Raw genomic sequence first — 22,245 nt, 5'->3', positions numbered from 1 at the left:
CCAAAATTTCGCATTAAATAATGAAAAAAGACTTTTATTGGGGCTTTACTCTGCAAAATAAACTTAAAATTCTGAAAATAAGTTTTTTCTTCTCTTTTAAAGACTATTTAGTTGACAAATATTTACTGAGCATCTGTTATGTGATGGCCTCTGGCAATGAAGACCCAGCAGTGAACAAATTAGACAAAATTCCTGCCTTCATTGTGGTTTATAGTCTAAGGGAAGACAGGAAAAAAAGTTACATACATAAGTAAACAAAATAGTTGCAGTTAGTGATAATGATAATTGCCATGATGAGCAACAAAAAACATAGGAAAACCAAATAAAGAGGCTGGAGGGTGGAGGCTGCCTCAGACGGGAGATGGAGAGGGCTCTCTGTGGATATGACATGTGAGCTGAGATTTGATGAGGAGGTGTGGGGCAGCCACACGCTGAAGGGAAGAGTGATCCGGATGGCACAGACCCTGAGCAGGGAGCTGGCTGGACAGCCCTTGAGATGGTCAGAGAGTGAATAGGGAGGACGGGGTATTGAAATGACCATGGTCACATATCAGATAATGTGGGGCCTGGACGCCACAGGAAAGAGTTTGGATTTTATTATAAATGTGATGAGAAGCCACTGGAGGGATTGAAGCTGAGGAATAGCAAGATCCATTTTATATTTTTAAAAGATGACCATGGCTGCTCTGTGGAAAAGGGATGGCCATGAAGGCAACAGGGGGAGCAGGAACTCTAGTTAGGAGGCTGTCACAGGGGCCCTAGCAACAGACATGGCTGAGGGGCTTCCCTGGTGGCGCAGTGGTTGGGAGTCCGCCTGCCGATGCAGGGGACGCGGGTCGTGCCCCGGTCCGGGAAGATCTCACATGCCGCAGAGCGGCTGGGCCCGTGAGCCATGGCCGCCGAGCCTGCGCGTCCGGAGCCTGTGCTCCACAACAGGAGGGGCCACAACAGTGAGAGGCCCGCGTACCGCAAAAAAAAAAAAAAGAGAGACATGGCTGGGCTGCGTAAATGGAGTGAGTCGATTGAGGATGTATTCTGAAGACAAATCCAACATGTGGGAACGGGCGGAGGCAGAGGCATTAAGAATGACTCTTGAGATTTTGAATTGAGAAGTGGCTGAAAGATGCTGCCATTTACTGAGCGAGGCAGGGAAGACTTGAGGAAAAGGTTTGCAGTCAAGACGTATGTTTTTGCAGCTTAAATGTCTATTGACAGATGAATGGGTAAAGAAGATGTGGTACGTATATACAATGGGATACTACTCAGCCATAAAAAAGAATAAAACAATGTCATTTGCAGCAACATGGATTGACCTAGAAATTTTCATACTAAGTGAAGTAAGTCAGACAGAGAAAGACAAAGATCATATGATATTGCTTATATGCAGAATCTAAAAAAAAATGACACAAATGAACTTATCTATGAAACAGAAACAGATTCACATAGAGGACAGACTTACGGTTGCCAAGGGGGAGAGGGAGTGGGGGAGGGATGGAGTGGGAGTTTAGGACTAGCAGATGCAAACTATTATTACAGAATGATAAACAACAAGGTCCTACTGTATAGCACAAGGATATATATTCAGTTCCCATAAAGGAAAAGAATATGAAAAAGAATATATATATATATATATATATAACTGAATCACTTTGCTGTACAGTAGAAATTAATAAAACATTGTAATTCAACTATACTTCAATAAAATAAATTTTTAAAACATGAGGTGTGTGGGCTTCCCTGGTGGCGCAGTGGTTAAGAACCCACCTGCCAATGCAGGGGACACAGGTTCGAGCCCTGGTCCGGGAAGATCCCACACGCCACGGAGCAACTAAGCCCATGAGCCACAACTACTGAGCCTGCGCTCTAGAGCCCACGAGCCACAACTACTGAAGCCTGCATGCCACAACTACTGAAGCCTGCGTGCCTAGAGCCCGTGCTCCCCAACAAGAGAAGCCACCACAATGAGAAGCCCACACACCACAAAGAAGAGTGGCCCCTGCTTACCGCAACTAGAGAAAGCCCGTGCACAGCAACCGACCCAATGCAACCCAAAATAATTAATTAATTAATTAATTAACTTTTAAAAAAATGAGGTGTGTTTTTGGACACCTAATTCTGAGAGGCTATTAAATGCACAAGTGGAGACGTCAAGTAGACAGGAGGATACACATCTGAAGGCCAAGTCCACAGATATAAATTTGAGAGTCAACTGCATATGGATGATATTTAAAACCATGGAACTGGATGAGATCACTTAGGACAGGGAGGATGCTGAAGGGGAGAGGACCAGGATGAAGCTGGGAGCACACCAACATCTAGAGGCAGGGCCTTGGAGAAGTCAGGAAAGAGTATTGCCACCAGCTCATCAGAATAGCAATACTCACCACCACAAAATGATCAGTCAACTGACAAGGATTTTTTTTTTTACATCTTTATTGGAGTATAATTGCTCCATGATGCTGTGCCAGCTTCTGCTGTACAACAAAGTGAAACAGTGATATGCATATATACCTCCCCATATCCCCTCCCTCTTGAGCCTCCCTCCCACTCTCCCTATCCCACCCTTCTAGGTCGTTGCAAAGCATTGAGCTGATCTCCCTGTACTATGCAGCAGCTTCCCACTAGCCATTGATTTTACATTTGGTAGTGTATATATGTCAGTGTTACTCTCTCGCTTCGTCCCAGCTTACCCTTCCCCCGCTGTGTTCTCAAGTCCATTCTCTACATCTGCGTCTTTATTCCTGCCCTGCCACTAGGTACATTGGTACTGGTTTTTTAGATTCCATATATATGCGTTAGCATGCAATATTTGTTTTTCTCTTTCTGACTTACTTCACTCTATGACAGATACTAGGTCCATCCACCTCGCTACAAATGACTCAATTTCGTTCCTTTTTATGGCTAAGCAATATTCCATTATATATATGTGCCACATCTTCTTTATCCATTCATCTGTCAATGGACATTTAGGTTGCTTCCATGTCCTGACTATTGCAAATAGAGCTGCAATGAACATTGTGGTACATGGCTCTTTTTGATTATGGTTTTCTCAGGGTATATGCCCAGTAGTGGGATTCCTGGGTCATATGGTAGTTCTATTTTTCGTTTTTTAAGGAACCTCTATACTGTTCTCAATAATGGCTGTATCAGTTTACATGCCCACCAACAGTGCAAGAGTGTTCCCTTTTCTCCACACCCTCTCCAGCATTTATTGTTTCTAGATTTTTTAAAAAATTATTTATTTATTTTTGGCTGTGTTGGGTCTTTGTTGCTGCATGCAGGCTTTCTCTAGTTGCGGCGCGCGGGAGCTACTCCTCGTTTTGTTGCGCGAGCTTCTCATTGTTGTGGCTTCTCTTGTTGCAGAACACAGGCTCTAGGCGTGCGGGCTTCAGTAGTTGTGGCATGCAGGCTCAGTAGTTGTGGCTCGTGAGCTCTAGATGCAGTCTCAGTAGTTGTGGCGCATGGGCTTAGTTGCTCCACGACATGTGGGATCTTCCTGGACCAGGGCTCGAACCTGTGTATCCTGGATCGGCAGGCGGATTCTTAACCACTGCACCACCAGGGAAGCCCCTGTTTCTAGATTTTTTGATGATGGCCATTCTGACCAGTGTGAGGTGATATCTCATTGTGGTTTTGATTTGCATTTCTCTAATAATTAGCAGTGTTGAACATATCTTCATGCGCCTGTTGGCCATCTGTATGTCTTCTTTGGAGAAATGTCTATTTAGGTCTTCAGTCGATTTTTGGATTGGGTTTTTTTTTTTTTTTATATTGAGCTGTATGAGTTGCTTTATATTTTGAAGATTAAAGCTTTGTCAGTTGCTTCATTTGCAAACATTTTCTCCCATACTGAGGGTGGTCTTTTCATCTTGTTTATGGTTTCCTTTGCTGTGCAAGAGTTTTTAAGTTTCATTAGGTCCCATTTGTTTATTTTTTTTATTTTTTGCGGTATGCGGGCCTCTCACTGTTGTGGCCTCTCCCGTTGTGGAGCACAGGCTCCGGACGCATAGGCTCAGCGGCCATGGCTCGCGGGCCTAGCTGTTCCACAGCATGTGGGATCTTCCTGGACCGGGGCACGAACCTGTGTCCCCTGCATTGGCAGGCGGACCCTCAACCACTGTGCCACCAGGGAAGCCCCCATTTGTTTATTTTTGTTTTTATTTCCATTACTCTAGGAAGTGGGTAAAAAGGGATCCTGCTATGATTTATGTCAAAGAGTGTTCTGCCTATGTTTTCCTCTAAGAGTTTTATAGTGTCTGGCCTTACATTTAGGTCTTTAATCCATTTTGAGTTTATTTTTGTGTATGGTGTTAGGAAGTGTTCTGATTTCGTTCTTTTACATGTAGCTGTCCAGTTTTCCCAGCAACACTTATTGAAGAGGCTGTCTTTTCTCCTTTGTATATTCTTGCCTCCTTGGTCAAAGATAAGGTGACCACATGTGTGAGGGTTTACCTCTGGGCTTTCTATCCTGTTCCAATTATTGATATTTCTGTTTTTGTACCAGTACCATACTGTCTTGATTACTGTAGCTTGGTAGTATAGTCTGAAGTCAGGGAGCCTGATTCCTCCAAGCTCCATTTTTCTTTCTCAAGATTGCTTTTGTTATTTGGGGTCTTTTGTGTTTCCATACAAATTGTAAAATTTTTGTTCTAGTTCTGTGAAAAATGGCATGGGTAATTTGATAGGGCTTGCATTGAATCTATAGATTGCTTTGGGTAGTATAGTCATTTTCACAGTGTTGAATCTTCCAATCCAAAAACAAGGTAAATCTCTCCACCTGTTTGTATCATCTTCATTTCTTTCATCAGCATCTTATAATTTTCTGCATACAGGTCTTTTGTCTCCTTAGGTAGGTTTATTCCTAGGTATTTTATTCTTTTTGTTGCAGTGGTAAATGGGAGTGTTTTCTTAATTTCTCTTTCAGATTTTTCATCATTAGTGTATAGGAATGCAACAGATTTTTCTGCATTAATTTTGTATCCTGCTACTTTACCAAATTCATTGATTAGCTCTAGTAGTTTTCTGGTGGTATTTTTAGGATTTTCTATGTATAATATCATGTCACCTACAAACAGTGACAGTTTTACTTCTTCTCTTCCAATCTGGATTCCTTTTACATCTTTTTCTTCTCTGATTGCTGTGGCTAAAACTTCCAAAACTATGTTGAATAATAATGATGAGAGTGGGCACCTTTGTCTTTTTCCTGATCTTAGAGGAAATGCTTTCAGTTTTTCACCATTGAGAATGATGTTGCCTGTGGGTTTGTCATATATGGCTTTTATTATGTTGAGGTAGGTTCCCTCTATACCGACTTTCTGGAGAGGTTTTATCATAAATGAGTGTCGAATTTTGTCAAAAGCTTTTTCTGCATCTACTGAGATGATCATATGGTTTTTATCCTTCAAATTGTTAATATGGTGTATCATGTTGATTGATTTGCGTACATTGAAGAATCCTTGTATTCCTGGGGTGAACTCCACTTGATCATGGGTCTGATCCTTTTAATGTGCTGTTGGATTCTGTTTGCTAGTATTTTGTTGACGATTTTTGCATCTATGTTCATCAGTGATATTGGCCTGTTATTTTCTTTTTTTGTGACATCTTTGTCTGGTTTTGGTATCAGGGTGATGGTGGCCTCGTAAAATAAGTTAGGGAGTGTTCCTCCCTCTGCTATATTTTTGAAGAGTTTGAGAAGGATAGGTGTTAGCTCTTCTCTAAATGTTTGATAGAATTCGCCTGTGAAGCCATCTGGTCCTGGGCTTTGTTTGTTGGAAGATTTATTTTTTTTTTGGAAGATTTTTAATCACAGTTTCAATTTCAGTGCTTGTGATTGGTCTGTTCATATTTTCTATTTCTTCCTGGTTTGGTCTTGTAAGATTATACTTTTCTAAGAATTTGTCCATTTCTTCTAGGTTGTTCATTTTATTGGCAAATAGTTGCTTGTAGTAGTCTCTCATGATCCATTGTATTTCTGCAGTGTCAGTTGTTACTTCTCCTTTTTCATTTCTAATTCTGTTGATTTGAGTCTTCTCCCTTTTTTTCCTGATGAGTCTGGCTAATGGTTTATCAATTTGTTTATCTTCTCAAAGAACCAGCTTTTAGTTTTATTGATCTTTGCTATTGTTTCCTTCATTTCTTTTTCATTTATTTCTGCTCTGATCTCTATGATTTCTTTCTTTCTGCTAACTTTGGGTTTTGTTGTTGTTGTTGTTCTTCTTTCTCTAATTGCTTTAAGTGTAACGTTAGGTTGTTTGAGATGTTTCTTGTTTGTTGAGGTAGGATTGTACTGCTATAAACTTACCACTTAGAACTGCTTTTGCTGCATCGCATAGGTTTTGGATCATCAAGTTTTCATTGTCATTTATTTCTAGGTTTTTTTTTGCGGTACATGGGCCTCTCACCGCTGCGGCCTCTCCCGCCGTGGAGCACAGGCTCTGGATGCGCAGTTCCAGTGGCCATGGCTCACGGGCCCAGCCATCCTGCGGCATGTGGGATCCTCCCAAACTGGGGCACGAACCCGCATTCCCTGCATTAGCAGGCAGACTCTCAACCACTGTACCACCAGGGAAATCCTCTAGGTATTTTTTCATTTCTTCTTTGATCTCTTCAGTGACCTCTTGGTTGTTTAGTAGCATATTGTTTAGCCTCCATGTGTTTGTATTTTTTACAGTTTTTTACTGTAATTTATATCTAGTCTCACAGTGTTGTGGTTGGAAAAGATGCTTGATATGATTTCAATTTTCTTAAATTTACCAAGACTTGATTTGTGACCCAAGATATGATCTATCCTGGAGAATGTTCTGTGTGCACTTGAGAAGAGAGTGTATTCTGTTGTTTTTGGATGGAATGTCCTATAAATATCAATTAAGTCCATCTGCTCTAATGTGTCATTTAATGTTTGTGTTTCCTTATTTATTTTCTGTTTGGATGATCTGTCCATTGGTGTAAGTGGGGTGTTAAAGTCCCCTATTATTATTGTGTTACTGTCGATTTCTCCTTTTATGGCTGTTAGCATTTGACTTATGTATTGAGGTGCTCCACGTTGGGTGCATAAATATTTACAATTGTTATATCTTCTTCTTGGATTGATCCCTTGATCATTATGTAGTGTCCTTCCTTTTCTCTTGTAATAGTCTTTATTTTAAAGTCTATTTTGTCTGATATGAGTATTGTTACTCCAGCTTTCTTTTGATTTCCATTTGCATGGCATATCTCTTTCCATCCCCTCACTTTCAGTCTGTATGTGTCCCTAGTTTTGAATTGGGTCTCCTGTCAACAGCATATATACGGGTCTTGTTTTTGTATCCATTCACTCAGGCTGTGTCTTTTGGTTGGAGCATTTAATCCATTTACATTTAAGGTAATTATTGATATGTATGTTCCTATTACCATTTTCTTAATTGTTTTGGTTTGTTTTTGTAGGTCTTTTCCTTCTCTTTTTTTTCCTGCCTAGAGAAATTCCTTTAGCATTATGTTGTAAAGCTGTTTTGGTGCTGCTGAATTCTCTTAAATTTTGCTTATTTGTACAGCTTTCGATTTCTCCATCAAACCTGAATGAGATCCTTGCTGGGTAGAGTAATCTTGGTTGTAGGTTTTTCCCTTTCATCACTCCCTTCTGGCTTGTAGAGTTTCTGCTGAAAGATCAGCTGTTAACCTTATGGGGATTCCCTTGTATGTTATTTTTCCATTACTGCTTTTAATATTTTTTTGTGTGTTTAATTTTTGTTAGTTTGATTAATATGTGTTTTGGCATGTTTCTCCTTGAGTTTATCCTCTATGGGACTCTGTGCGCTTCCTGAACTTGATTATTTCCCTTCCCATGTTGGGGAAGTTTTCAACTATAATCTCTTCAAATATATTCTCAGACCATTTCTTTTTTTTCTTCTTCTTCTGAGACTCCTATAATTCGAAGGTTGGTGTGCTTAATGTTGTCCCAGAGGTCTCTGAGACTGACCTCCATCCTTTTCATTCTTTCTTCTTCTACTCTGTGGCAGTTATTTCCACTATTTTATCTTCCAGGTCACTATCCGTTCTTCTGCCTCAGTTATTCTGCTATTGATTCCTTCCAGAGTATTTTTAATTCGAGTTATTGTGTTGTTCATTACTGTTTGTTTGCTCTTTAGTTCGTCTAGGTCCTTGTTAAATGTTTCTTGTATTTTCTTTATTCTATTTCTGAGATTTTGGATCATCTTTACTGTCATTACTCTGAATTCTTTTTCAGGTAGTTTGCCTATTTCCTCTTCATTTATTTGGTCTTGTGGGTTTTTATCTTGCTCCTTTGCCTGCAAGATTTTCTCTGTCTTCTCATTTTGTCTAATTAACAGTATTTGAGGCCTCCCTTTCCTAGGCTTCAGGGTCATAATTCCTCTTGCTTCTGTTCTCTGCCTCCGGTGGTGAGGTTGATCCAGTGGTTTGTGTAGGCTTCTTCTTTTTTTTTTTTAAATACATTTATTTATTCATTTATTTATTTTTGGCTGCATTGGGTCTTCGTTGCTGCATGCAGGCATTTCTCTAGTTGCAACGAGAGGGGGCTATTCTTCATTGCAGTGTGCAGGCTTCTCGTTGTGGTGGCTTCTCTTGTTGCAGAGCACAGGCTCTAGACACATGGGCTTCTGTAGCTGTGGCACACGGGCTCAGTAGTTGTGGCTTGCAGGCTCTAGAGTGCAGGTTCAGTAGTTGTGGCACACGGGATTCGTTGCTCTGCGGCATGTGGGATCTTCCCGGACCAGGGCTCGAACCTGTGTACCCTGCATTGGCAGGCAGATTCTTAACCACTGTGCCACCAGGGAAGTGCCTTGTGTAGGCTTCTTTATGGAAGGGACTGGTGCCTGCGTTCTGGTGGGTGGAGCTGAGTCTTTTCCCTCTGATGAGCAGGTCCATATCAGGTGGTATATTTTGAGGTGTCTGTGAGCTTAGTATGACTTTAGGTAGTCTGTGTGCTGATGGGTGGGTTTGTGTTCCTGTCTTGTTTGTTGTTTGGTGTGAGGCCTCCAGCGCTGGAGCTGCTGGCAGTTGGGTGTCTTGGATTCAGACAGAGGCCTCCAAGAGAGCTCTCAGGCATTATTTTTCCCTGGGGCTAGGAATTCTCCAGTGGTCCAGCATCCTGGACTTGGTGCTCACACCCTAGAGCCTCAGGCCCGACTTCCGGTCAAGCAACCAAGACCCTGCAAGTCTCTCATCCCTGCAATAAAGGGGATTTAAAAAAAAAGAAAAAGGCTAACAAAACCCCAAATGATAAAAAGTAAAGTCAAACAAACAAAACCGAGGAAACATGCACATACACAAAAGAAACAAAAACAGAGCCAAATAAAACCAAACGCAAGAGAACAACGAGACAAACAAAAGAACCCAAGAACAAAATCAAACAATTAAAAAGGAAACTGACAAAAATGCAAAACCAATGCAGAGTGCCAACTGAAGAATGAAGCAAAGAAACAAAACAAACTGACAAAAATGATAAAAAAAAAAAAAGAAAAAGAGAAAGGGGAAAGAAGATAGAACAATAGAAAAGCAGCGTAAATATAGAAATATGAAAAAGTAAAATAGAAAATATATTAAAGAAAAAAAAGACAAAACCCCAGAGAAATGGTAAAAACAAAATCAAACAAAAGCAGAAACAAGCAAACACACACACAGGCAAGAGGAACAAAAACAGAACCAGATAAAACAAAAAAGCAAGAGAACAACCAAACAAATAGAAGAACTCAAAAATGAAATCAATTAGGATCAAAACTAACAAAAACACAAAACCTAAAAACAAAGCCATAGCAGTGTGCCAACTGAAGAATAAAGCAAGGAAACAGAACAAACTGATAAAAAATGATTTTAAAAATAATAATAAAATTAAATTAAAAGGGAAAAAACACAGGACAACAGAAAAGCAAAGTAGAAATGGAAATATAAAAAATTAAAAACATATTAAAGAAAAAGAAGAAAAAATTAGGAAAAAGAACACAGAACAACAGAAAAGCAAAGTAAAAATAGTAATATATTTTAAAAAACAATAAAAAATATGTTATGAAACATGAAGATCTCAGAAGACTAAATAAAAAAAGAGTACTTAAACAACAACAAACAAAAAAAGGAAGAAAAAACAACAACAAAAGAAGCCAGACCCAACAACAGAATGAATCAAAACATAATAAAATTAATAGTAATAATTATGTTTCCCTGGGGTCTCCGCTGTAAGTGTCCTTGCACACGCCGTGAGCCACAGCCCACCTCCATCTCCCCAAGAGGCTGTCCTGCCTCTGGGCTGGTGTCTGGACCTGCTGTGGTACCTGTGGAGACCCCTCATACTCTGATCTGGCCCAGTTCCTGCGTGTGCTGCCCCCAAAGTCCACAGCTGCCAGAGCTAGACCGTTTTCTTTCATGGGAACACTCATTATCTACTCAGATATTCCATAGATGCAGGGTCTACCTAGCTGATCGCGGGGATTTAACCTGCAGGTTGTACAGCTGATGAAAAGATTTTCAATCCTCTCCCTCAGTCACCCCGTCCCTGGGGTTCAGCTTTGGTTTATCCCCACCTCTGCGTGTGGTCCACCCACAGGAGTCTGGTCCAGAGGCTGCCTTGGAGCTCTTAGGTCTGCCCCAGTGAGGACAGGGCACAGAAGTGGTATGACTGCTTGGATCGTGGGAGCCCGGGCAGTGCCAAATGCACAGGGAAGTCAGTGGCCACAGGCGTAAGAGATGTGGCCCAAGTGAGGCCTTTTCTGGTGCCCAGCATAAGGTCCGTGAGGGCCAGTCCTGGCTGGGGTTTTCCTGGCACCCAGCAGCAGGCGTGCAAGGGCCAGCCCTGAGAGGGCTTATTCTTTTAATTGCCCTGCAGCCAGCACGTGAGGGCCAGCTCTGAGGGAGCTTTTTTTTATTGCTCGGCAGCCAGCGTGCAAGAGCCAGCCCTGAGCGGGCTTCTTTTATTGTCCTCAGCAGGCGCTGGTGTGTGGGGAGAGAGAGGCTACAATAGTGGCTCCTCCCCCGCGTGTGACTCAGCAATAGCGTCTGCTTCCATGGCAGTCCTGTCTTCCTCTGTAGGCATTCCCTGCTGCGGCTTTCCTCCCTCCCGTCCCCTCAGTCTGTCTCCCCACAGCCAACAGCAGTTCTCACTCTGGGCCTGTTCTCCAGTCCCCATGCACCAGCTCCCAGCTCGCTTGCACACCTGTGAACACACGTCCCAGTCGGGACACTTAGGGCCCCGGTACAGATCGTCTGTGTCTCACTCTGTCCCCATCTGCCACAGATCAGCCACTTCAGCATCTTCTGACAGCCTCAAATGCTTCCCTTCTGTCCCAATCGATTTCCCCATCAGAGAGGGGGTTTCCCCAGTGGAGAGGGTTTTCCCCGAATTCAGGAATCTCTCCTCTGTTTCAGCTCCCCCGCCCTGGGGTGCAGGTCCCACTTCCTCTCCTCCTCCTTCTCCCTTCTTTTTTCTGTCCCACCCAGTTATGCAGGGATTGTTTTAGTCCTTTCTGGTGTCCAAGGTCTTCTGCTAGTTTTCAGGTGGTATTCTGTGAGAATTGTTAAATCTATAGATGTATTTTTGATGCGTCTGCGGAGAGAGATGAACTCCATGTCCTCCTAGCCCTCTGCCGTCTTTGAGGATTTTTTTTTTTTTTTTTTTTTTTTTTGCGGTACGCAGGCCTCTCACCGCTGTGGCCCCTCCCGTTGTGGAGCACAGGCTCCGAACGCGCAGGCTCAGTGGCCATGTGGGATCCAGTGGCCACGGGCCCAGCCGCTCCACGGCATGTGGGATCCTCCCGGAACGGGGCATGAACCCGTGTCCCCTGCATCGGCAGGCGGACCCTCAACCACTGCGCTACCAGGGAAGCCTGAGGATTTTTTTTTGGCATATTTTTCTGATAAACTTTTCATATCATATAATATGAAATTCTTCAATTAAGATTTGACTTTCACAGCACAATCATAAACAGCATAACTTTGGCAAAAATACTTGAGGCGTTTGTTGATTTTTTTCCAGCTGTCTCTCTTATCCTTTTGACGTTAATATCATTCTCAAAGTGTCTTTTTGGTCCTCATCCTCTTTCTCTGATCTAACACTACAATTTCCTCATTAGTCAATGGCTTTGCAAATGATGAGGGCAGTTCCCCAAAATAGCTTTCCTAATCTTGAAATCTAGCTTATTTTGCAAGACTGACAGTTTCACTTTGCCACCAATTTTGATGTTATTTGCCTTGTATTTGCATTATGTTGTTGTAGCCTGACAATTCTAGAGGGGATACTGGACAAAGATGTCAACCCAACAGACAGGGACAGAAGCTTGGTGTTAAAAGGAAGGAATGTGCGTGAGGTCAGTTTTTAGTGATTAATCTTGTGTCATGAGGACGTTAGTTACCTATAGTGGAGACCACCAGCTGTTCACCGAATCCATTCTCCCTTTCTTTAAGCACTTAGCTAAACAGCATTTTCCTACCGCCCATTTAGCTGAACGTGGTTTTGCTGAGTAAGTGAGCGGCAATGATATGGCACTTTCAGGCCTGCCCCACAAAAACTTCCCACGTGCGCTCTCTTATGCTCTTTGCTCTTTTGGGCTGGATACAGATGACAGTGCTGCCCTGGAAAATGGCACACCCATGAGGTGGAGAGAACCTAGGTCCCAGAGGGGCTGCCCAGAAGAGACCAACCTGAGTGCCTGAATTGTTACCTAAGCTACAGACAAAATTCCACTGTGTTTAGCCATTCAACATTTGGGTCTGTTTACCACCATGGCTTCGCCTATCCCAAATAACACACGGCTCTACTTACCTTCAGGAATGGGATCATGCATACCCAGTAATGAGGAGCCCCTTATGTGTTTCATCAAGACACTTAGCTGGTGTCATGTGACTTCCTACAGACACACTGAGAAATGGGCAGTTGCTAGCCCAGGTCAGAGAAGTAGTGACTGACTGGACAACCAAACCCAATAGCTTATGGATCACTGTCCAACCACACACACTCCTTTGGGCCTGACTCTCAGCTCTGTCCCTTTCAACATCTGTAGTGATGACTCACTGAATGTAGAGAAGGCATGCTTTTCAAACTTGCAGGATACACAAGGCTGGAAGGGGTACCCAGATTGTACAACCATGATTCATACGGATTGTGGCATTGGATTTCCATTGTGTTGTTGTACTATGGCAACTATAGAGAAAATAATTCACAAAGACTTTGACCTATGGGCAGGGGCAGAAGCCTTTAGAGTAAGTGGGACATAGAGAACAGAGTGAAATTCACTGGGGCTAAATATAAGGTCCTGAACTTAGTCTGAAATAAACTAGAACAAGACGGAGAAACATGGCTTAAGACATAACATTTTTTGAAAAGATTTGGATGCTGTAGGCTGCATTACTGAAGGTACTGTGTCTAGAGAGAAGACAGCTAAGGGAGACTCCTTCCTGGAGTCTGCAGTCAAGCGCGATGCTAAATGTGAAGTGTGTTCAGAGGAGAGCACCAGGTGAAGTTGAAGGGACAGGGATATGGATTTTCATTTTAGAAAAATAATTTTCTGTCAGTTAAGTTTATCTAATTTTCAATTGAGCTGCCGCAATAGGTAGCAAGTTTCCTGTCTCTGGAGGTGTTCAAATAAGTTAGCCAGATGAAATTACTGATGTTCAGTCATTTTTGACCTACAAGAACAGCAATTTCATATGGCTTAACCTAACCCTTGGTGGAGATGGTGGAAGGTGAGTCAAATAATTGAGCAAGTGGCAGAAATACAACTCAAACTGACTTAAGAAAGGAAGGGAGGGGTGACCGTGGAGTGGCAGATGTACTGGTTTGTGTAACTTTAAAATCCAAGGAAATTCGAGTGTCAAGTATGGCTCGATCCGGGCGTCTCTCTCACCATCTCCACCTCTCCTCCCTGCTCTCCCCTGTGTCTGCGCTGTTCCCAGACAGGCCTGCCCCTTGTGGTGGACAGTTGGGCACCAGCAGTTCCAGGCTTGAGTTAAACCTGCCTAACAACCCTCACCCACAATTCCCGGGACTGACTCTTATTGAACTGACTTGGGTCACACGTCCATCCCTGAATCAATAACTGAGGCTAGGGGGTCGGGGTGCGGAGAGGGAGAACGACCGATTGCCTTGGCCTTTACTGCAAGTTGATTCTGGAGTCCAGACAATGGGGAGATGCAAAGAGTGGGGGTTTGGCCACACAGCCTGAGCAAAGAAAGGGCAACTTTCCAAAACAAACAACAATAACCACAGTAACAATAACAAAACCTGAGGTGCTACAGGCCAAACTGAGGGATGAAAAGGACCAGCCACGTGAAGACCTGGGGGAGGTGTGTTCCAGGCAGAGAGACCAGCTGGTGCCGATGGAGGAATGGGTTGGAGAGACAGAAAGAAGGCCGGTTGTTTCCATCATCCATGGCTGTAAGACAAAGCACCAACACTTAATGGCTTAAGGTGCTAACCATTTTCTTTCTCACAGTCTGTGAAATGACCAGACTCACCCGACAGCTCTCTGCTCCGTGTGATCCCAGCTGACCTCAGTCATCTAAAGGCTGGAGTCTCCAAGATGGCTCGCTCACACGGCTGGGGGGCCTCCGGGACGATGGCCCAGAATTCTGTTCTCCTGCGTGTGGCCTCTCCGTGTGGCTTTTGTTTTTTCACAGCATGGTGGCTGGACTCCAAGACAGGAGGTGGAAGCTGCCAATTTCCTTAAATCCTCAGCTTGGAAGCCCTAGAACATCCCTCCCACCACTTTCCACCGGCCAAAGTAGTGGTAGGGCCAGCATATTCAGGGGTTGTGGCTTTAGTGTGTAGGGACCAAAGGAACTGGTGGCAGCCGTCTCGGGAGGCTTTCTACCCCAGCTGGCCCGGCTGGCCACAGTGAAGGGCAGAGTGGTATGTGACAGGGTTGGAAAGGCAGAAAGGGGATAATAGATCGGTGTCAGCAAATTGTGACCCACAGGCCAAATCCAACCCACGGCGTTTTTTGTAGATGAAATTTTCTTGGAATCCAGCCACACTCGTTTGTTTGCCCTAGTGTCTACGGCTGCAGTCATGGTCCAACAGAGCTGAGAAGTTGCAACACAGATCGTACGGTTCACAAAGCCCCAAATAGGTACTAGCGAACCCTTTACAGGAAAGTTTGCCAACCCCTGGGCTAAGTCAGGGGGTGCCTTATATGTCTTCGTGAGAGATCTGAATTTTATTCTAAGTCACAGGAAGCCACTGGAGGGTTTTAAACCAGTCAGTCACGTGATCTGACCTCCATTTTTAAAAGATCTGCTCTGGGAATGGATTATAGGAGGATACAAGTGAACGCGGGAAAACTAGTATCAGGCTATGGCAACCATCCAGATGAGGAAGGACAGAGTGAAAAACCAAGAGAAGATGAATTTGGCACACAAGTTGAGAAGAGGAAGCCCACAGGACTTGCTGAGCCATTGGCTACAGAGATGAGAGGAAAGAGCAATCAAACATGACTTCTAAGTTTTGGCTTAAACAACTGGGCCAATGGTGGTCCCATTAACAAAAGGAGAAAAGGCTCAGGGAGGAGGAGTTTGGGTGAAAAGAGCATTCAAGAGTTCTGTTTTGCACATACTAAGTTTGAGATGTTTGTCAGGCATCCAAGAGGCAAAGTCATGTAAGCAGTTAAACACTTGAGTCTGGAGCTCAGAGTCCAAGTTTGTTTGAGAATCACCCGTAAATAGCTAGTATTGAAAGCCAGAAGCCAGGAAGAAATACCTCCTGGGAAGTGGTGTGGAGAGAGCCCTAGGCTGGGCAAGAACCAGAGGCCAGTCTTCGGCATGGAAATCAATGGAGAGACTAAGAAGGAGTGTCTGGGAAGGCGGGAGGGAGCTGGGAGATGATGGGAAGGAGTGGTCCACTGGCTTGAATGCCACTGAGTGGTGGAGGGACAGGTGAACAGAGAGGTGACCACCAAATTCGGTGACAGGAGGTCTGTCTGAAACCTTGACCAGAGCTGTTTCAGTGAGTAGGGGTCCTGGACACTGACTGGACAGGATTGAGGAAAACATGGGATATGGGCCAGTGGAGACAGCAAATACATAGAGACCTCTTCTGACGAGTTTTGCTAACGAATGAGTCAAAAACATGCATTTCCACTGCAGGCTCGTGGCCTTGAAAGTCCCTTTCAATGCTGTGGAGCTTTGACTCCATGAAACGCCTACTCTGGGCCAGCTCATCACTTGTCTGTGACGCTAATGAGGCATTTCTCCCCGATAGTTCATTGGGAAGTTGGACGGAGCAAAACAGAGATGCATGCATAGAGATTCAAGAAAAACCAAAATGAAAAAGAAAGCTTGCAGCCACAGAGAGACGAGTGTAGATTTTCATGGGTTTCTCCCCATTGTCAGAAGGCTGCAAACCCATAAGGCCAGCAGTTTCATTTCTGCTGGGTGGGACACAAAGTTCTTCCCTCCTCACTTTCCCAAGGAAGCTAATTCATACAAACTTCTGAAATCTGTGGCCAAATATAAACGTGCAGCCCAAAGGATAAGCAGATTTCTGAAATTGGGACACAAATGCATCTTGCAGAAGGATACAAAGGATCACTTTTGTTTCAATTTTTTTTTTTTTCTGGGAAACATTTAGTTTATGACAAACATCCAGGACAAAACACTCACACATTCATGTACACAGAACCTATTGTTCTTTTTAAAACTATTTAATCACAGACTGTAAAGAAGACACAGAGATAATTCTGTATCTAATTCTATTCCCTGAGGGTCTTCAAAGAGATGATGTGACCCCAAAATCTGAGCTCTGAACCGTTTGCCATCCTATTTTATAGAGGTGCAGGCTGATCTTTTAGCTTGCCTGTTTTCCCGGATCATAGAAAGGAGTATGTACAATCATACACGAGCCACATTTCTGTCTTAGCCCATGACCCAGTTTAGAATCCCACGTCTGCTCCTTATGAGCCTGTGTGACCCTGATTGGGTCCTTAACCTCTGTAAGCCACTGTGGCCTCATTTGCCAACTGGTGATAATAGATCTACTTTGCTGTCATGTATTAAACAAGCTAATATAAATAAAGGTCGGTGTACGCATTCTGAGTACAATAAATGGCAGCGGAAGGACAGTATCTATTAGGACACCCAACCCTTACCAAGAAGGCCAAGCTATGCCATGACTATGAAGGGTCCCAGATCTCCTGGGTAATCCTATCCTACAGTCCAGCTTGTCTGTGTGTCTGTTTTAAGAATGACCTTGATGCTTTGGGAATCCTGTGATTAGTAGCGTAATTTTAAGCAAGTGTATCTTCAAAGGTCACAGACTTTAGAAGGTCATCTGCTGACGTTAAGTGTCTCCCATAGGCAGCACCCGAGGGCTCCTTGCTAAGCTCCCCAAGCTCTCCTCTTCCCAGACTTGAAGTCCTCAGCAGCCATCTGGACATGCTTTGGTTGCCCCAAAGACGAGGAACTTCTCCCCTCGTCATCTCTACATTTGAAGATGTCACCGTGGGGACTGCTCTGCTGTGGAAATAAGGGCAGTCCCCATTTGGGCCAGTTTGCAGCTTGGCTTGCACAGGAGGGGAAAGTTCTGTCCCCAAGTCCCGTGTGACTCTGAGTCAGCTTCTTATAGACTGATGAAGAGTGACGACAGGGCTAGGGAAGACCCACAGTTTTGGCCTGACTTTGGTTACTGAAACACATCTAACTTAAGAACAGACAGGAGTTAGAAGACTAGGCCCTCCAGCAGAAAGGGCCCTTGTTTTGGCCCTGACCTGACCATGTGTAAGCTGGCTGTCTTTGAGGATTCCATCCTCTTGAAATGAAGAAACACCTGCAGAAGTTACATCAGGTTGTGGGGACATTTCCATTTAAACATATTTGGTTTTTGTTTTTTTGAGGGGGTGAGGTGGATCGTGAAAAAGCCAGTGATTTTTTGTTCTCCACCACTTCCCCTCTGGCCTTCCGGGGTTTCAGCTGTAGCCGAGGGGACATTATCTGTGCACACCACCAGCACCCACCTTGAGCTCCTTCCTCAGGGCTTTCTGAAGCTTCGATAGTTCACTTTGCCCTTACACCAGCAGCCCGAAGAACAGGGGGTGTTAATATTCCCAGGGCAACCCTCAACCACTGGGGTGGATGGAAAGTCAGTGGCCTCAGTCTCTGGTTCTTCAGGGGTACAATTCTGGAAGACATTCTACACCATTCCTTGGAGAGTCCCCAGCAACAGGGAGCCCCTGATGTCCACAACAATAACCAGTGGATGCACACAGCCTTTACTGGCTTTTTTCTCCTCTTACCCCACTCCCTCTCTCCTACCTCCCGGGACCCCTCCCCAAAAGGCAACCTGCACCCAAGACCCAAGTCTCTGCTGAGGGTTTGTTTGGGGGAGAACCTAAACTAAAACATGCATCAGTGAGCATGATGGGAGTGTGTTTATCTTGAATGTTCAGAAATAAAGTTGCTCCTTTGCTGAGCGAGAACAAAGAGGGAAGCTGCACTGTTGGGAAGAGGAGTGTCCCAGAAGCTGAAGAAGTGGGGTAACAAAGTGAGGCTGCCAGGTTGACTCTTGACATAGGCCAGGGAAGTAGAGCCTGGCTGATCCTGGGCATGGATGTATTTCACATCTCCGGCCCTAGTGTGGAAGGCGTGAATGGAAAAGGCTGTGGGTTGAGGGAGAGACAAATGTTCCAAGCAGACCATGGAGGCCTGGGAGGCCTGAATTGAGGTTACAGGGTCAGAGAACAAGTGGGCAGAGCAGACTTGTGAAGGGGAGGTGGTCTAGATCAACTGCAGGGACCAAGGGTGAAGGCCTCTATCCCATCCCCACATTTGTGTGAGGGGCCTGCCATGGAACGACACCCCTAATCAGCCCGTGGCTCTAATGACAAGACCATCCCTGGCTGTGGGGCTATTTGTATGGCAGGAAATGAGGAGAAGGAGACAGGGATGAAAAGCAGCCCAATAGGGACACACCTGCATCCCAAGGGCACAATTTTAACCCAAGGAAAGGAAGAGCAAAACAAAAGGTCACCATTAGCGAAGGGGGATTTCCAAGAACAATCAACAATAACTGAGAAATCAAACAATCACTTGCCTTCCTCCAGCTGATTTTATGAGGTTGCTTTATTCTTATTTGGATCTGTGAGTTGACAGAGAAAATGTAGTTCTTGTGTTTCTGGGAAAAGAAATATTTTTTCAGGTGCTCCAGCAGCAGAATAATTTTTATTTCCACAAGAGAGCTGGGTAGTTAGCTCCAAGTAGAATTGTCAAAGTTGGACAGCGAATATTGTAGAATTAATCAGATTCTCCTGTAATGAGACAGCAGACTAGAACCCATCAATGAATATACATTGTAAGAATCTTGACAGTACTTTAACTGGTTGTATTATCCCAAACTGGACAACCTCTATCTCACCCCTAATCAAGCCAAACCAAAAAAGCCCACCTGAGACCCTTTCAACCTGTAGGTTGAGATGGTCTGTGATGTCGTCATTTCTAGATGGCTGATATTTAGAGTTCAATAATTACAATAATCAGACTTATTACTGTAGATCATCACAGCTGTTCCCTTGAGAGGACAGAATGCAGTTTCCTGATAAAGGACATACCTTTAATCTTAACTAAAATCCTTGCTTCATAATTCCTAGTCTCAACATGCCTCCTTTGCAATATTAATTTTAAACACTGTCATGTGTGCTGACCATAGGGATTTAACTGCCAAGACCTGAAAATGAAACTCCCTGAGTACATTAAAAAATTCTTCAGGACCATATGAAAAATTAATTTTTTTAAAAATGAGGATCACAGAGATGAGTAGGGTTTTATACAATCCAACGTATACCTTTCCTTGTTTGCTTGTTTAATTAGCAGTGGAAGTCTGCATGGAAACCATTCTCTCCTCAAACCATCTGAAGTCTCTGCGTGATCCACAGGATGCCTCCAGGCCTGAGTTGTCCGAGGCAATAGCCACCTGTGGCTTTCCAGCACTTGAAAATGCAGCTGGTCGAAATTGAGATGTGCTGTTGGACACGTATCAGATGTTGAGGATATAGTATAAAAAAAAGAATGGAAAACATCTCAATAATTTTTATATTGATGATATGCTGAAATGATCATACTTTGAACACATTGGGTTAAAGAAAATATATTATTAAAGTTCATGCCATCTGTTTCTTTTTTAATGTGTCTACCAGAAAATGTAGAAGTACAGACATGTGGCTCCCCTTGTGTTTCCAGGGGACGGTGCTGCGCTGGCCCATCTGTTCCGAAGGGGCCGAGGGGCAGGCAGTCTGTTGGAGGGGAGGGCAGGAGGTTTGTCTTGAAGTTCCCTTGCAAAACAGGTCAGTTTTCCCCTAGAGTGCATGTTGGGGGTAAAGGTTTATTTTCAGGGGCTGCTGGATGTTACTTGCGAGTCAAGGTGTTATAACTCGTCCAGCAGGGAGCTTTTCTGCCCCACAGTAACCAGAAGTTGTTGTCTAACCTTTTTTTGCATTTTAGAAATGGTGTAGCAGTGCACAATTCCCAGTGCTTTCCTCCTTCCCTCCCTCCCTCCCTTTCTCCTTCTCTTTCTGTCTCAAACAGCTTTATTGTATAATTTACATATCATAAAATTCGTAATCTGATGAATTGTACTACACGTACACAGCTATGCAGCCATCACCATAATACAGTTTTAGGACAACTCCATCACCCTGGAAATTTTCCTCCTGCTCTTTTATACTCAATCCCTGTTCCCAGCAGCCTCTAGGAAACCGCTGATCTGCTTTCCATATCTATAGCATCTCCTCATTGCAGAAATTTCATATAAATGGGATGAACAATATGTGGTCTTCTGTGTCCGGCTCCTTTCACTTAGCGTACTGGTTTCCAGGTTTATCCGTGTGTGCGGTGTCCCTCTGGCCAGCTCCGGTTTTCTGGCCTACTTTTAGAGGAGACAGAAATGGGTGGTAGGAAATTTGGGGAAATTCCTCAGTAATTTGATCTGAGCCTATAGGAAAGTTGCCGAGGGTAATAAAAGGACACCGAGAGTTTCATGTCACACTGGGATTTGATGATAGGTTACTGCTGGCCTCTCCTCCTTCTGTTTTAAAAAGAAAATGAACTGTGTTGGCAAAACCATATTCATTTCCCCATTTTACCTTCCTGTTCTTGCCCATAAAGTTATGTAATTCATACATTACTGTACTCACAGTATAGATAAAAATGTGATATTCTACAGTTCTTTTCCTTTACTGCTTTTTAAAATAATGATGATAAATTTGCTCCCCAGCATCCACGGTCTCTCATCTGGAAACTGAGCAGATGTAACTGCTTTTTATGGAATTTAACACTGTGACAGTCACTCATTTATTCAAAGAAGTGCGAGCTCTTATGGCTCTACTTATACTGAAATCTAACCAGATGACTCTAACGTCCCACGGTCCTAAGATTTTACATTGTAAGTCCTGGTGTTTGTTTAACAGACAACAGCAAAGAAGAATCACTCCAGGGACTCAGTTTTCTTTGCTAATAAGCAGGTACCAAAATAATGAATATATTATGACACAACCTTCTCCCCCAACTTCAAATCCCTGACAAGTTTACACACAATAATATGCGGGCTTTGAAGTGTGGGTGGCTGGGATTTCTGATAAACACACCCATAAAGACCAAATCACACAAAAATTGCTTTAGGAACCTCGGGTGAAAATCACAGACTGTGACAAGAAGGGGTGGGCAGGAAGGAGTTGAAAGATGCAGGCTGGGATCAAACCTCCTTCAGTAACATTTTTAATCAAATAAAGGGAAAACTCATCTGTTTCCTGTCTCTTTTGCAGACTAGGGCGTGTTTCCCTCTCCATCCCCACTGAAGCAGCACCAGCTGGACCCCTCCGTGTGGTCCCCTTGGCTTTGGAAGGCAGCTCCGCACACACTGGCTTTTCCCTCGGGCACCCACGTGGCCGCCTACGGGCTGCTTCTGCCACAGCAGCTGGCTGGGCTGGCACACAAGATCCCCAGGCCAGCCTCAGAGACGAGGGAGAGGAGCTGGTGAATGAGCCCACCGGCCCTCACCCTAGTGGGACAGCTGGACGCGTGTTCTGCACAGTCTCTCAGAGGGGCCGCAGCAGGATTGAGGCCCCGCTGCCCTCATGGGCAACCTGCTCGTTAACTCCCCCTTTTCAGCTTTGCTCTCTTCTCTCCCTCACTTCCCCGCTTCCCGCCCTGCTTTCCTGGGATCGCTTCCCAAAGATGACCTGACATAAATCCCTTACCTCAGGGTCCACTTTTGGCGGGAGCTCAACTAAGACAGCTACCCAAATTGTAGATAAATACAGACTT

At 44.0% G+C, this 22,245-nt stretch overlaps 1 long non-coding RNA gene across 1 annotated transcript; it reads right to left on the bottom strand.

Moving 5' to 3' along the window:
• Positions 1–19,032: 19,032 nt before the first annotated feature.
• Positions 19,033–20,873, bottom strand: LOC137224366 (uncharacterized). The gene is made up of 2 exons (XR_010943318.1): positions 20,569–20,873; positions 19,033–19,946 (listed from the first exon to the last, which is right to left on the bottom strand). It is a non-coding gene; the product is annotated as an uncharacterized lncRNA (long non-coding RNA).
• Positions 20,874–22,245: the final 1,372 nt, after the last annotated feature.

The sequence above is a fragment of the Pseudorca crassidens genome, chromosome 5 (assembly GCF_039906515.1).
Source record: "Pseudorca crassidens isolate mPseCra1 chromosome 5, mPseCra1.hap1, whole genome shotgun sequence".
In the NCBI taxonomy this organism is placed as follows: Eukaryota; Metazoa; Chordata; class Mammalia; order Artiodactyla; family Delphinidae; genus Pseudorca; species Pseudorca crassidens.
The sequence above is the reverse complement of the archived record's forward strand: the minus strand, read 5'-3'. Positions and strand labels throughout refer to the sequence as shown.